At 41.7% G+C, this 14,967-nt stretch overlaps 1 protein-coding gene across 2 annotated transcripts in view; it reads right to left on the bottom strand.

Moving 5' to 3' along the window:
* The window catches only part of plxnb2a.1 (plexin b2a, tandem duplicate 1), a 173,995-nt gene that overhangs the window by 140,045 nt on the left and 18,983 nt on the right, over positions 1 to 14,967 (bottom strand). The window lies entirely within an intron of this gene.

The raw sequence follows: 14,967 nt of genomic DNA, 5'->3' as shown, positions 1-14,967 counted from the left end.
CCTTACAAAAAGCAGTGTCTTGGGGCTTCCTGTCACATTTCAGATGTGAATGAGTTCATGGCAGTTCCACCAACGGGACATTTCCTGCTAATATTTGCTCAAATTTCTCAGTTGAATCAAGTATAAAATGCCAAACATTTGCTAGTTCCAGCTCTTTGGGACTTTTCATTGCCTAAACAATTGATGTTCTGGTGAAATAAAGGTGAAATAAACTGAATTATGGGCTGATAATTTTGCTTTTATTTGAGCTAATAAATGCTAAAATAGCGGCAATCCAACTAGTGATACCAGAGGGTTTTTCCGACTGGGAGCACAAAAAAGTTCAGCTAATTTGCCTATAATATCATGATTATTATTATATTTCTTCCAGACATTTGGATTTCATAATAATAACAGAGCAATTCATCCTCTGGTGATAACGCAAGTCTGCAGCAAATTTAAGAGAGGTCTGGACTTTTTAAACATGTTATGTACAATCTTTTGACATGACAATAATGTCCGAAGTGGAGAAGGGTTCTTCCTCTGGGACGCATGAAGATCTTCTCGTTTATAATGACTAACTAAAACCCGTATCTTCCTGTGTTTCCTTATCCAAACCGAAGGCCTAAGGGCGTTGTAAGTTTTACAGATTGCGAAACACTTTGTGAAATTGTTGGCTTCAGTGAAAGGTAGCATCTTTTTAGAGATCATGGATTTCTACACCAAATATTTCTTTTGGTGTGGTTGTTTGTCCAGTAGCTGTTGAGATACTTTGCTCTAAACCAAATTGTTTTCTGTCTGGCACTGTTCCCCCGTGTCAACAGCCGCTCAGTGGCGCAACCTGGGGAAGCTGAAAAGATTCAACTTCATGCAAATATTCTCTGACAGGAGCAGCAGACAACCAATCAAGCTTGTTTTTATCCCCTCGGGGGGAAACGAAAAAGCACAGCTGTTTTCTACCCAAAGCCAAATTTATATGAAAAAAAAAACACTTCAAACAAATGTGGGAAAGGCAGTTTGGTGCATTCAAAGGCTTCCCTGTTCTCCACTTCAACTTAAGCATCAAAGTAAACAAACACGGATTCCCGGTAGCTTCAACAAAACGACGCACGGAAACATCGATCTGAAAACACTTCTTGGCTGTACACCTGTATAGTGCCAACAAGAGGCGAGTAGAGTGTGTTAATTGCATGCTTAATGTTAAACACTCCCTTTAGCTTCAGCCTAATGAGAGATTCTATATGTGTGAATGGGCTGCTGCCACTGGGAGTCTTTGTATTTATCTTCCCTCCTAGCAAACTGTGTCTGCTGCTGAATGCTTCATGGATGTCGGGGAAATCACTGTGGAAGCCTCACTAACCAGGATGACATACGACATTAAGAAACTACCGAGCTGCAGGCTGCATCTCAACCCATCATTCCTCTTTCACTCATATTTACACAGTTTCACAACCTTAGGCTGACTACAGGGAACTCATGCGTTCGTACCGACTTACACTTCCTGACGTTGTCTCTCCTGTTCTTTCCCCCTGCTTTCATGATGATTTCCTCCTTTAATCTAGTTCTGTTTTTACCAACTTTTAATCTGTTCAACATCCCATTTTGCTCCCCTCTTACATCAGCAGCCTCAATTTTCCGTCTTCCCCCGTCCTGACACTCGTCTGTTTGTATGAAGATGACTCTACGTTTCCGTTCACATGCTCGCTGACCCTCAAATAAACCAAACCCCCTCTCCCTCAGATGTGCGTATGGTTCTTGCATATTTCTGTCTGTGTGTGTGCGGGTGCGAGGACATGCTTAAATTAGCCCCACAAAATGCGAGTGGACGGACACACACCACTGAGCATGAGACACAGGACAGAAAGTACGCACTCCAGCACACAACCTCTTGAGTGCAACCTAATCTCTCCTGACTCTCTGAGGCTTCTGGTTTATTCAATAAGCTATGAACGGCTGTATGATGGCACTCAACTGGACAGAGGCCAAGATGGAGAAACTATTGCAAGAGGAACAGAGAGAGTGGGATGAGCTGCAACCGACTTATCCCATTCGTTCTCACTTATTATTCACTGACTTTCCCAGTGCAACTTAACAGGTGATCGCAGGTATGTAGTTACTTCAAAGGTTGACCTACTCTTTAATTTCGTCACTTTCGCCGAAAACGTTGTCGAGTTGGTGGAAATAATTTTTAAATGCAGTTTGTCCAGTCTTTGTAGGATTCAGCTCGTCCTCAGGTTTGTCCCATGCTTAGGTAAGAACAGTTTTTAATCCTAAAAAGGCGCTGCGGGACTCAGTTGTGTACATAAGCCTGAGTAAGGCCATTAGTCGACCTGTGAAGACAGCTGCATTGATTAAAACTGAAGCACAGATTCAAGACAGGAGGCTGAAAAAAGCAGCTGGAAAACGTCCGGCGCAGACGGGGTGAAAAGAGCAAGTAAAGTAAATATGAAGAAGATAACTGAACTGCGGTGAACCGCAGCGGTTTTCTGGGTCAACGCGTGGGGCAGAAATGAAGCATGTGCTGTAAGTGACCCACCAGAGCACAGACAGACATCCATCCATCCATCCATCCATCCATCCATCATCTATACCTTCATACTCCTTTCACAGGGTCTCAAGGGGATCGGGACCTATTAGAGCTGTCACTTTCTCAAAAAGTCAACACGTTATTCACTCGAACTGGTTCAAAGGCAGTTCCTGTACAGTGTCATGCAGTCGCACGATGTGTCTTGAGATTGAATTTTATATCATGACTTCAGTTCTGACATTGTGCCAAAAATCCACTTCCAAAACAACACCAACGGGCCACATGTCCATGCATGTAAATCCTGCTGTCTTATATCGGTGATGGTCTTTTTTTACGACATCCGGCGAATGTGCCGAGGGATGAGCGTAGGGACAGGTAGGCGGTCAGAGGAGGACATTTCCGGTGCCTTTGTTGCCTCATTCGGGCGGGAAGCCAACAGGTGAGCTCTCAGATCTGTTGTCATTACAGCCGCTTTCCAACAGCTTCATCTTTGTCGGCCATTTTGCCATTTGCAGCGGACAACCGAAAATACTTCCAAACACTTTCTTCGATTCCTTCGGTGACTGATGTGATTATTTGATCAGCACGTCTTTGCTCATATTGTCCTCCTCCATCTTTATTTATTAAGCTACTTTATTGATCGGTTAGTGATGAGTAAAGAAACTGGAGCACCTAAAAGAAACCGATGCAGGCAAGGGGAGAATATGCAGCTGGTCGATTTGAACCAAAGAACTTCTCAATCAAAGGGCGGTCTACCTTTTCAAAGCCACTCCTCATGATCAACCTTATAATTCTACCATATCATGACTGCAGTTAGTCCTTCAAGTGCGCACACTTGACTGTTAATGTTTTGTTCAGTTGACTCAATTAGACCCAAATTTTAGCACTCATCCTGAACTAGAGGGAAAGATGTGAATCCTCCCACAAAACGCTTCTTTGTTGTCTGATAAATGACTAATGTTGGAGGTTAATGGGAACTCACCAAACAACTCACTCTGGAGGTTAATGGGAATTTGCCAAAATGACTCAGCTTCAAGGTTAATGGGGATTCCAGTTCACGGCTGCAAATAGCTGAGAGGATAAATTGGGAAATTTGTTATGTAGGAAATTACAGTTCTAAAGGCGCTGAACCAAGGCTTTTTTAATATCACCTGGGAATGAATTTTAAGAGCAATTTAACAACAGAAATGATGAAAACAAAGCTGCTCCATCAGCCCGCTTCTTATTGAACATAACTAATGACAGATTTTAAACTGCAACAGCAACTGCTCAGGGATATTCGGCACGTTTATGAAAACAGAGAGGATATATTTGTTCTGCTATCTCTAGCTTTTTATTGGAGTAGAGAAAAGAGCATGTTACACCTAATTAAAGGATTCGATTGAGATCATTTGCGCTATGTTTTCAGATGAGCAAAAAGCTGCATTGAGAGGGAGGGAAATTACACCTATAAATGCAGCTAAACACTCAAAAACAAACACACACACACACACACACACACACACACACACACATACCCACTAATTGGTGCCAAATGCTTCTTCTTGGACCTAGTTTCACTCATCAGATGAAAACACAGAGAAAATGTCAGTACCCACACAAACACACATTTCTACGTGCACACGCATGAGTGTGCACGTAAACCACCTCGGGAGGGCTTCTCATCACCACTCAGACTGTCAGGCCTGACAGATAGAGAGGCGCATACTGTGTCTTTGTGCGAGAGCAGAGACAAACTGTGGGCTTGTGGGAATCCTACAACAGGTAGAGAGGTGAGTGACACACAAACTAACACAAACATCAGCTGTTTTCTTTTTTTCTTTTCCCCACTGAAACTCAAACTCACACTCAACTCAACCACAAGTTTCCCTACCGACACCAAAATGATGCTTTATTTTGCTTAGATTTAACATTTTTCTTACATCGTCATAAAACCACACGCAGTGAGCAGTGATTTAGTAATTTGCAGGTGTAGATATTTAGGTTTCATGTAACTGTGGCATCAACAGATTTTCGTGGACCAGCAGCCAGGACCATATTTAAATGGTCTAGACACCATTTTTCTTTTTTTTTTTACCTGCAATTCACCAAATGAATGCTTACTGTGATTTAGCAAGAGTTACCTCATGTGCTGCTGCAGAAAAACAGGTCCACATCCTCAATTAAACTCGTACTGTTAAAATGTACATTCAGGTTCAAAATAACTGGCTCTGACACGTAACGTTTATCAGGCTGTGGATACACAGGAAGTGAAAGGAAAATGTGTAATAATATATGTATCAATACATATACAGAATATTGATTTTATATCTATATTATATATCCAGACGGGAAGTAATAAGAAAGTCCTCAATCCGCCCTTTTAACCGCATCAGCACGAAACTTTAATGGGTTGGTCACTAGCCCCTCCCCCTTCCCTCCACCAGGTTTGGTGCAAATCGGTTCGGTACTTTCTGCGTAAACCTGCTGACAAATAAACAACAGGTGAAAACGTAACCTGCTTGGCGAACGCAACAAACAAATTCATCTTTCACACACACAGATTTGTGAGTTGTGTAGTTTGGAGTTCGGGTGCGACCACTTCAGCTCCGGTACTGATAGTGAAAAATCCCGAGTCGGGTCAAGCTCACCGTCTACTTCTCTCTGCCTGACTCTTTCTCTTTCTGACAGGCTACATGTCTTGTAATTAACATCAATGCCTTATCTGTCAGGTGCACACATGGACGAGCGACACCGACCGTCAGAGAGACAAAAAGCAGGAGAGAGAGAGAGGAAGGGTGGAGGGGAGGAGGTGTGACTCAGCTCCACCAGCTCTATCTTTAAACTACTGATAGTGGTTCTGTAGATAAGACTCTATAGCTAAAACTAGCAACAGACACCTGTCTTCAAAACGCAGCGTGTGTGTCTGTGTGTGTGTGTGTGTGTGTGTGTGTGTGTGTGTGTGTGTGTGTGTGTGTGTGTGTGTGTGGTGTCTGGGCCTTTCAAAGGAATTCATTTCCAATATACAGACTGCTGAGGGTCCAATTTCCTGACCAGTGTAGCGGAGCGCTGTGTCTGAGAGGTGTGTGTGTACAGTAGTACGTCTATCTTTGTGAGGGCCAATTTGAGTTTAAGACCTTGGAAATGACATTTTCAGATAGTGAGGATATTTGGGTCGGTCCTCACTTCTGGGACGGACCTTCAAAGAGCTGTTTGAGGCTCAGGACTTGGTTTTGGGGTCACAATCAGGTTCATGTTAGGGGCATTTACTTGTGACGGTTAACGTTAGGGTAAGAGGCTGGGGAATGCATTATGTCAATGAGGGTCCTCACAAAGGTAGGAGTGTGTGTGTGTGTGTGTGTGTCTCTCAGAGTCCCAACCTCAGCAACAGCAACCAAGCGAGAGATGAGCATCATGGCTGGGAAGACGAGACAGAAAAATAGAAGAAGTGAGCCGGAGACGGAGGTAGAGAGAAGAAAAAGGTGCGAAGAGAGGGAGAGAGAGACACTGCACAATCACACTAGAGAGAGAGCAAGCGAGGTAGAAAGGTGAAAAGAGAACAAAAATGAGGACAGCATGTTTAATGGAAGTGACAGAGCAAAGCCTCTACACCTACAAATCACTGGACACACACACACACACACACACACACACACATTGCTGAATACAAACAAAACCACTTTTCTATCTCCTCTGTTTCTCCAGCATCGGAAACTTCTCTCATCTGAACAACCGGCGCCGTCTCCTACAAGTTTCCTGCAAAAGCAAATACGTTTTGCAGGAAACTGTATTGCGACCAGTTTACTCTCTATTAACGTAATGAGGAAATGTTAATTCACAAATTCACACATACATCGATACTGAACGTGTTTTTGTTTTAATGGTTCAGGTTAGACTCGTATCTCTCAGTTGAGGTTATAGGAAAAGGTCGTGTTCACTTTAATACAGAAAAAGTTCACACCGACTTACATTTACAATGTTTGTGTTAAAAAATACTGTCAGGATTCATCACCAACTGATTGACAAGTCGTTTCCGCTGTAGTTGAGTTGAGTGTAGTTGAGCTGTTTGGATTTACTTCAGACAGACATCGCCTCGTGGAGGAGAAAAAGAGAAGACGTAGGTGAAAAATAAGGAGGAAAAGAAATGGGTGAGCACTGAATGGGAAAAATAACTGATCCACTGAAATGAACAGACAATCAAAGAGCCCTGGATCGGCATAATCTGCCAAACAGATGCCAATATGGGTCAAGTAGTGCCAACTGTGCTGGACACACTGCAAAAAGCACGAGCAAGGGTCAAACAAACACTTTAAACGAGCGGCCAACAGCGCTGAGCTGCTCACTGGCAGCGTATCGGCGTGTCATCACCTCGAAAACAAGGCAGAACGATGCAGGAAAAATAACTTAAAGCACGATGCAGATGCTCTGTCAAATGGTTATTCAACAGTAAATAACAAAAAGGCAGATGTCTGCAGCCCAGTATGAGAGGCATGTTCAACTTTTGGTAACTTCCCAATCACTGAAGTGTTTTCAATCAATATGCAAAGACCCTCTTGGGATGTATCGTTACACCAGCAGGGGGTGTGGTGAGGATTTACTCTGTAAAACTGAAATCCACAACTTTATGGACTGTATGTTGGCAAGAGGTCTGACCCAGCAGGTTTCAATAAGCTCTGGTTTGAACAGACTTTATTGGCATTATTATTCACAAAGAAGACATCAAGTCCAGGATAGGGCTGTAACTAATGATCATTTTCACTGTCGATTAATCTGCCAGTTGTTTTCTAGAGAAATCAATTAATCATTTGGTCCATAAAGCCTTAGAAAAATACCCATCGCAATCTCCTGGAGCCCAAAATCGTGTCATCGCGTCAGCAAGTCTCACATTTTTCTCAATTTTCCTTCAAAAATATAATTGATTTAAAGGTTCATATAGTCTAAAAGGTCTCTGTCCATGTGTTGTTTGATTATAAAGCAGGTTCTATATTAATACTGTGAAAGTATCAGTGCACACAGCCTGTATTCAGACACTGAGCCTTAAAACCAGCCGTCAGGACTTCCTGTAACTTGTAACTGTAACTGATAAAGCAGTGACCATTGGTTGGGAAACGTACTCCAAACCCTCAACATCAAGTCTTTAAACCTGGTTCATTTTCTGCTGTTTGCTTCTAATGCCGTTCCCAAGTTCCAAGTGGTGTCCAATTTCTGTGGCGTTCAATTATTGTGAGGTTATTTTCCACTTTCTGGACGACCACTCCAACCTGAAAGGAGCTGATGGTTTAAGGGGTGAAAATTGGGACAAAGCTTTCCCACCCCACAGTGGTCCAAATACTGCTGCCGAGTCTGCTCCAGCCTGAGGAGAATATAAAACTCTTGACACTTTGTCAACAGAGTCAAGAGTTACACAAAATACTTTTACATACTTGCAAAAAAACAAGAGTGCAGCTTCAATCCAAAACCTGTCAGCATCAGTCACGAAACCATCTTATTGATCAAAAATCCGACTTTTGCACGTCATAAACTTCTCTCTCTGACCTCCTCTGCTTCCTGTCTGAACTGTCTCTTTCGCTTTTGTCATAAATTTCTTTCTCTCGACACAACTCCTCCCTCCACGACTGCTCTGATCTGTTTGCTGCAAAGCCTGGCATTAAAAAGCAGTTGAGTGCACATCAAAAATTTGATGGAAATGCATCAAGCGTTTGGAGATCTATCAGAGTCTGTGTCTGCAGAGATGAATCAAACTATGACTGGAGAGATATGGGTTTTTGAAGGTGGATACCAATATTTTTTCTTTTTTTTTTTCTTTATCATTTTCTGTAATAGTGCTGCACAGAGCCACCATTTTGTCCAGATAGAGAAGAGAGTTAGTTTAATCCCTTCAAATAAAAAAAATCATGTCAGCTCGTTCCAAAGTCAAGCAGAAGTGTTTGGTCTGCTTCCTAGAATTGTACTTTTCCATTAAATGTGAACATTTAGAGACAGAATAAACAACTCAGTACTTAAAAGCATTTTGGGGAAGAGTTGGATGAGGAGCACAGGTGCACCTGCGACATGGAATAATCTGCAGAACTTCTATTCATTCAAGAATGTGGTAAATGAGACATGTGCTTGTTTTTCTTGAGGCCATTGAGCTCAAATTGCTGTCATGTCGTATATGTGGTATTTTATGCTTTATTTTAATATGTGGTGTGTTTGTTGGGCAGCCATCTTGGCCAGGTATCTCCTGTCTTTTTTACCTCAATGGGACTTCTTGGTAAAAATGTATCTGCGTCTAAAAATAAACCTGCTCAAACCTTAATGCATCCATCACTCATCTGCGCAGCACTACTCCGACTACTGCTTCTCGAACGCAGCTCAGTTTCTATCCTCTAATCTATCCTCATAGATTTCCGTCAGCGATATTTCTGGCAGCTGACAAGGAAAAGAAAACTCAACGCCGACTTTCACAAACATCCTCTTGGGGCGGGGCCTGTTTGGTGGCATGTAGGAGGTCCGTGCCGCTTCATGCCGACATGAGACGGATTCACCCACAAGCATACGGCAAACAGCGGCGCGTACGTCTGTGTCCTTGAGAAATAACCCTGGAGCGAGTGTGTGTTTGTCTGTTGCTGGCACTGACATCCTCCTGTTTGGCAGCTCTCTCTCTCACTCTCTCTGCCACACACACACACACACACACCCACACACACACACACACACACACACACACACACACACACACACACACACACACACACACACACACACACACACACACACACACACACAGGAGTGTGGAGTTAATGAGATGCAGCTTTAGTATGCCATGTCTGCCTCCTGTGGAGTCACACACGTGCCATTTCCCATCTACACTCTTCCAAAGGTGTTGATCACTCGCGTATACTTCCATTTCAAAACCTGTAACATTCACTCGACCTTGAACTCATCACCTCGAGTCCCAGATTGGCTTTAAAAATGCTGCTGGTTGATTATTTTCATGCCAATCACCCTTCAGATTCAGCTAAATGTTGCTGCTGGATCAAAGTGAGAGCCCAGCTGTTCCACACCTTGTTTTAACAGGAGGAGGCAAGGGGAGGGGCAGAGCCATATTCATTAAATTAGTTTTAAGCTAAATCCACTTTTTAATGCTCCTGCACAGTCAATCATATGTCCTTGGATTTGTCTGTGTGGCGTGTTGTGCTGCAATTCAGGTGGCAGCTCCTTCAGTTCTTTATAAAAGGAGACTACAGCTGTATTCAGTAGTACAGAGGGAGCAGCGAGTGCAGTGCTGCTGAACAACACTCCAGTTACTGAGTGAGGAAGAAATCTTGCGCGCCATCTTAAATTATGCATTACTAGTATTGTCATTGATGGAGAAGACCTCTTTCTGAGTAGTTCATGTGTTTTTGTTGTTCTGTACCTGCCCGACCTTGTGTCTTTTCAGCCTCTAATTAATCAGACAATCCTCCTTTTATCTAATATTAAATGTTTTGTCCAACAAACAGTCGACAAATCAAAAATATTTACTGTAACAGAAGAGAAAAGAAAAGAATCAAACTCCCACTTCTGACAACTCAGAGCAAACATGAACTTCCTTTGCTCAAACTTAAAGGACGCTACTTGCAGACCAGTGATTTACACGTATTATGATACAGAACTGTTGAGGTAGAAAGTTATATTTACTATTGACCACATTAACACAGTTCACCAGTTTTACATGATGCAATAGTTTATCATGGGGTTCGCTATTTTGCAGATGATGTGCACCTGTTTGTTTACTGTTCAAAGGAAAAGTTCCTGGTGGTAAATACATCTTTCAAATAAACAACCCTTAAATAAGTACCACCCTTAAATCTATGAATGGCTGCAGATGATAAACATGATATAAAAAACTAAAAGAAAGACTTTTCTTATAACAATTTGTCGTATCGGTTTTGGTCGTGTTGATTTTTGTTAATAAAATCTAAGCTCCGAGTTTATAGCGCGAGATAGACAAGTCTGCTTTTTGAAGAATGGTATTTAAACTGAACATCATGTCTGTCACATTTATCAGATTTAAAGAAGTTTCCAAACTTTCCAACCCAAGGAAAGACCAAAATTTCTTCCCCATATGCCTCTAGAAAGTCAAACATCACAGAACTACTGCCTATGATTCCCCAGATCTTATTCAAATGAAATGACCTCATGTTAGGACAATTAACTTTTCATCAAACTGGCTTATCAACAATGAGATGCTGAAAAATGCCCTTTAAAGTTTCCTAGAGCACAAGCTTACAATCATTAAATGCCTTATTTTGTCCAACAAGCCGTGAAAAATCCCCAAATATTAACGTCAGACAAAAGAAAAGCAGCAAATTGTCACATTTGAGAACCTGTAATCATCAAATATTTGACATTTTGGCTTGAAGATGACTTCAGTGATTCATTTTTATTTATTCATTTATTTATTTGGGACTTGTCAGATTGAATTGTGAAAAGTTTTCCTTTCTCAGCTATTAAAGAAATGAAATGATTACATGGAGCCATCATATGTATTAGATGTTGGTGTTGTGGTGCCTCGTAGTGGTTGTGTGTTGTGCATTGTGAGTCTCATTGTGAGTATGAATGATATGGATGTGTATTGATTAGTATTGTCTATAAATTTAAGTTGACCCCCGGAAGAAAAGCGACTGTTACAATAAAATGGCTAATGTGGAGCTAAATAAATAAATAGATTATCAAAATAGTGGCAGATTAATTTTCTCTTCACTGACAAATTGAACAACCGACTAATTACTGCAGCTCCAATTCCAACTCAAAAATAAAATCAGTGAACGCACTTCTGTCGTAACACACACACGGCGACACAGACAAACACACCATTACCACCAAGGCTGTTTGCAAACGCATCGATTTGAACAGGATTACTCATCGAGTTCACACAGCTCCAAACAGCCGTGTGCTGCGACGCCTGCGTTTCATTATGTCCTCGTTCTCAATGACCCGTAATCTGTTTCCCCGACTCCGACGCCACCGAGTTGTCCTCGCATTCCTCCACAATCAGACCTGCAGCCACGATGCATAAACACTCGGCCGGCCACTGCCCCCCTCACTGTGTTTATCTCCACTCCCACCACCCCATCCCCCCTCTCTCTAATTGACACAACATTAAGCTTGTTCGAGAGCAAGTTGCATGTAGAATATTTATCAGAGCGGACACAGTCGTCCACCTGGAACTAAACAACCACTGGTCTCTGGTAATCTATTTGGTAAACACTAAATCAGTGACTTGGGTGTTTGTTTCAATTAATGCAACATATGTTTTGCCAGTTTTCTGAAGCCAGGAACATTTAAAGTGAACTGCTCCTTTGCATCTGGAGTCTGGGCATGTTTTCTTTAGTAGATGGGAGGGGCTGAGCCACTTTGTCATCCTCTATAAACATAAGAAAAGAAAAGAATCACATTAGCAAAGAAAAGACAAAATAGAATGTGACGATGGAGGGAGGGAAAATTTAAAAACAAGAGCAAGAGGCTGAGAGAAAGAGAAGAAGCAAGAGATTGGAAAAAGTGATGAGGACGGGGTGGAAGGGGAAAAAAAGGAATGAAAAGAATGCAATAAGGAGGAAGAAGAGGGAAAGGTGAAAGGAGTAAAGGGAGGCAATAAAATGAGAGCAAAAGGGTGGATGAAAGAGGAGGAGGGAGAAAATTAAAGAAGAGGGGGTGGGGGGGGCTGAAGGAGCGAGGGAAGATTGGGAGCAGAGAGTGAGAGAGAGAGAGAGAGAGAGAGAGAGAGAGAGAGAGAGAGAGAGAGAGAGAGAGAGAGAGAGAGAGAGAGAGAGAGGCGTTTTCTGGCAGCGAGCAGTTTCCATTACTGGCAAAATAAACTGATACCATATGACTAATCACCTCATAACTGCAGCAGGAATTTACTACCACACACATAAATACAGCAGTGGGAGAGGGAAAGTATGAAAGGCAGAAATACAGAAAAAGAGAGAGAGAGAGAGAGAGAGCGACAGAGAGAGAGAGAGACACACACAAGAACGAGTGGAGGAGTAGATTCATTCAGTCCAGACAAACACACAACTCCAGGAAATACCCACTGATGTCACAACAACAGCTGGAGCCAGAGCAGCTTCTGCTGATAAACAAAACATCTGCAGCTTCTCTGTGGATGTGTCATCCAGACGTTTAACTGTCAAGTAACACTCAATTTTTATATGTCATATTGTTAAGTTATACACTTTCCCAGCAGCAGTCGTGTAATAATACTGACTGGACATTGGACAATTGGTTCCCCTACACTCATGCATTTTCAATTTAAAGAGAAACTACTTGTTTATTAAGCAATAACGGGAGAAACAGATGAGTCAACATGTGAGTAGTTGATTCCGTAAATTTATATCCAAGTTGTCTAAACAACAGCAGCTCTTAAAGAACTTTGTCCGCATAAGACACATTTAAATCATGATATTTATGATTAAATGATATCTCATAAATATCTGAGTAAGTCTTCAGAGCCAACACGGAAAAATCATTGCGGTTCAGAACCAAATCGTTCACTGTTTACGTGCTGGATGGCTAACCAAAACAAAAAGCAGCAGAGTAAATGATGGTGGGAGTAAACATTAGTTGCAGCCTTGAACAGCTGTTACACTGAAGCTAACAAGAAATAAATTGTGTAAATAAAGCAGTTTTTCAGCAGTCGAGATAAAGCTTTGATGAAAACTTCTTTATTTTATAATTCAGTTTCTACATGTGTTAAATCAAGAGGTTACGTCTTTGTGCTAAGCTAGGATTAGCACATCATGGCGTTACACAGAGGTTAAATAATAGACATCAATCTTCTCATCCAATTCTCATAAGGAAGCACTTTTGGGTATTTCTATACCTTTGATTGACAGGGACAGTGAGTGGGGAATTAGAGTAGAGGAATAACATGCAGCAAATGGTCCGGGTATTATCCCAACCACTCAGCTATCAGGTCGCCCCCGGAAACAAGGGAATTTACCAAGAAGTGCACCACTGATACAAATTCATCCAGTTGCGAAATCTTCTGTCCAGTCTGCCGGAATCAAAAATTCCAACGATGCTCTCGTCCCCTGAACTCGTCTTGAGAGTTAAATTCAAGATAACGCTGCATAAAACACTTGATAACCTCATGTGACCTTAATGACCCCACAATATAACTGAGGTTCAATCTGTGGCCTCAGTTTCCTGCTTTGTCGTGTCTATTTTTCCTCATGGGTTTGAGTCAGGTCGAGTTTACAGATGTGGAGCTGGTGTTTGTCCGATCACGCTCTGATCTCATCCACCCGATAATAAATGTGTGGCCAATTATTCAACGCACAGACGACACACTGTGGTACATTATTGTTACGTGTGTGAGCATCAACACTCGAGCGGAGCTTAATGCACAGAGACGAGAGACACAAGCAATTATGGAAAAAAAGAAATGTAAAAACACATAAACACACACACACACACACACACAGCTGGGTCAGAGATGAATGTCCTGACCTTCCCACTCAGCCTTCCTGTCTGTTTCAATACTGCAAGTAATTACTGCTGAGAGGCTGAAATGATCTAATGCACAAACACAAACACACAAACACGAAACATACAAACAAACAACTAGTGATTGTACACTGCTGATGTAGACCACACCAGATGTGTATTATATTTATGTGTAGACAGAGCCAGTGCTATAGTACTGTAGTGTGTGTGTGTGTGTGTGTGTGTGTGTTTTCAGGGAAAAATCCCAACATTTGGTTTCATTTAGGAATAACAATGTAACTGTAAATGGGAACAGCACTTTTATTCCACTGCTGTGCATGTGTGTACGTGCGTGCACTTGTGTGTGTGTGTGTTTGTGCACGTGCATGAACTTGTGTGTGTGTGTGTGTGAGAAAGAGAGATAGAAATAAACAGACACAAAAAAAGAAAAATAGACACAGAAAAACAGCAGTAACAGTAAAACAAATGACGCACACACACACACACACACACACACACACACACACACACACACACACATTTATCATCTCTCTCCAGCATCAGAATCTACTGAGGATTTTTAAAAGTCAGACTCTTGAGTTTTAGGTCATTCATCTAAAACTAAACAGATTCTTTTAAAGACTAAAAGGATTTGAATTTGCTATTTAATCTTACCTGTAACAACGAGTCTTATTGTGTAATGCCTCATTGCTTTTTGAAAACACACTGTCAGTAGTTAAGTTAATATTATATGTTGATAAAAATTCAATTTGCACAGAGAAACGTGTGTTTAACCATCTGCTGTTAATGCCCCTCCTCAGTGAGGAGCTGCAGTGGTCCATACATTTACACCTGCTTACAGGTTCATTAGTTCATGTCTTTATCTAATAATTTATCAGTATTAACTTGTTGTAAACAGTCTGCCTGCTCACCAAGGAACCAAACACCCTCTTCTGAATACTGACCTCAGTTAAAAAACAAACAAACACATAAATGATCAGCTTTATGAATAATTTAGATTCTGGACC

Source organism: Seriola aureovittata, chromosome 22 (genome assembly GCF_021018895.1).
Source record: "Seriola aureovittata isolate HTS-2021-v1 ecotype China chromosome 22, ASM2101889v1, whole genome shotgun sequence".
Taxonomy (NCBI): Eukaryota; Metazoa; Chordata; class Actinopteri; order Carangiformes; family Carangidae; genus Seriola; species Seriola aureovittata.
The sequence above is the reverse complement of the archived record's forward strand: the minus strand, read 5'-3'. Positions and strand labels throughout refer to the sequence as shown.